Genomic DNA, 2108 nt, shown 5'->3' with positions numbered 1-2108 from the left:
GTTTGCTATTTTCACTATCACAAGTATCGGTGCACTTGCTGTCGTTGGCGCAAAAGGGCCTGGTTTTGATGAATAAACAATTTGTTCGGTGTGTCGAGGCTTGGCCTCTCACAGACAGGCCAATCAGAACACGTTCCATGACCAAAATATGTGGTTACTTCAAGTTGTGTACGGTCTTTTATGTATTGGCTTGGAATCAACTCCAATTCCAATGTTAGTCCGTTATAGTTTATTAAATGGCTGACAGAAACTAAACAATAAAATGTAGATATGAGTATTTCAACAACTCTTGTCTTCTAACTTGTGAGTCAATCACATGTACCTACAGTGGAAGGATGGCCAGCCACACAGGAGGGTGATTTTCACTAAGGAGGAGAAAGAGGTCGTGCTGACAGAGATGCATGCTGGACATTTCGTAGTAAGCACATGATTGACCAAAATCAACCTACGCTTCTTCTGGAGTGGGATTGTTAAGGACGTGGACAGATGGGCAAGTGAAATAACCTTTTGTTTTTCAATCACATTCTATTATATCTGTGGTATCAATTAATGTCATATCAGACAGCACACAATGTTTCAATTATTTGTCACTGTGCGTAAAGGTCAGTACCTGTCTAGCCTGCCAGAAGTTCACCAGAGTTGAATCCCATCAAAGTTATTTCACCATGGAACATGATCGGTAAGTGTCACAATTCAAATTTCGTAAGTTGTTTTGTAATGGTTGCTTTTATTTGACCACAGCAGAGTTCAATATTATAGAGTGTGTGTGTGTGTGTGTGTGTGTGTGTGTGTGTGTGTGTGTGTGTGTGTGTGTGTGTGTGTGTGTGTGTGTGTGTGTGTGTGTGTGTGTGTGTGTGTGTGTGTGTGTGTGTGTGTGTGTGTGTGTGTGTGTGTGTGTGTGTGTGTGTGTGTGTGTGTCAGTAGCCTTAATAATATGAACATCTGTAAACTGTATGACACAGAAATGGATCAGAATAAAGTAATATTCTCTCTAACGCTTTAAATGTGGACCTCACCTGACAACAGCTGATGTCAGATGTCGACCGATTACTTTACCAAGTGGGTGGAGGCAACACCCATTAAAGTCAGAAAAAGAAAGTGCATAACTCAAAAATTATTTTCTATAACCCATTTAAAAGGAAGCTAAAATGATTTTTGTTTTGTGTGATACCCGTCAAGGATAAGACTGGCCAAGCCACCTCCAAGGCGATGATGGACGACTTCAACACCCACTGTTCTCCTGAGTTCATCTTGTGTGACCAACGGTCAAAGGTTGTGAAATCTGGAACAAGGTGTGGATCTTACAATTTTTTGTAGTTTTTCCATGGAACATAATCAGACATATTTCAATATCTTCCATTGTCAATAGATATCCCTTTTCTTTCTTACCCCACTCCTCCAGGTTTGGATGAACGGACCAACCAGACCATCAAGACTGCCATGGGCAAGTCCCTTGACGGGTACCAGGAACGGTGGGAGGCCAACATGAAGGTAGTTCTCTTTTGCACACAACAGCAGTGTGATTGACTTAATGTGTTGTTGTTTGTCTATTGCTATTTTTGTATAACGTACTTTCGAATCACTAAGATCCCACCTGATGTGGTGGAAGTTGTCAAACCAGATCAAAGCGTCTTCGATGACCATGTTCAGGCTCAGGCTCAGGCTCAGGCTTTCTACTGTTCATTTATTTTCTGTCCCTCCAAGAGATATGTAAGATATGTATTTGTAATCATTTGAAGTATAATTGCATTTAATTCTGTTATCAAGGTGAGACTGAACATCAACAAGGCGCAGGAAAAACAGGAGAGCTAACAGAGGAGAATCAAGAAGGGGACCGAGTGCTTCGACATCCGGGTGAAGGACTTGGTTTGGAAGAAGGATGAAAGGAAGGTGAGACCTGGGAAACTTCGCTGCTCTTTCACTCCTAGCTGGGGTCATCATCTGTTAAATTCTTATGGATCAAATTCAGTTAAAGGGATCGATTTGACAACATCCGGTGAAAATGCAGAGCGCGAAATTCAATTTTTTGGGGGGGAAATATTTAACTTTCACAAGTGCAATACACCAAACTTCTTGTTAATCTAGCCATCATGTTAGATTTCAAAAAG

The 2108-nt window shown here is 41.2% G+C and overlaps 1 long non-coding RNA gene across 1 annotated transcript; it reads left to right on the top strand.

Annotated features, from left to right (window-relative positions):
• The first annotated feature begins 486 nt into the window (after window positions 1-486).
• LOC139543266 (uncharacterized) lies at window positions 487-1493 on the top strand. The gene is made up of 3 exons (XR_011668649.1): window positions 487-679; window positions 1180-1292; window positions 1403-1493. It is a non-coding gene; the product is annotated as an uncharacterized lncRNA (long non-coding RNA).
• Window positions 1494-2108: the final 615 nt, after the last annotated feature.

This window comes from Salvelinus alpinus, chromosome 17 (genome assembly GCF_045679555.1).
Source record: "Salvelinus alpinus chromosome 17, SLU_Salpinus.1, whole genome shotgun sequence".
NCBI classification, from domain to species: Eukaryota; Metazoa; Chordata; class Actinopteri; order Salmoniformes; family Salmonidae; genus Salvelinus; species Salvelinus alpinus.
Note: the sequence above shows the minus strand (reverse complement) of the source record. Positions and strands in the feature narration are given on the sequence as shown.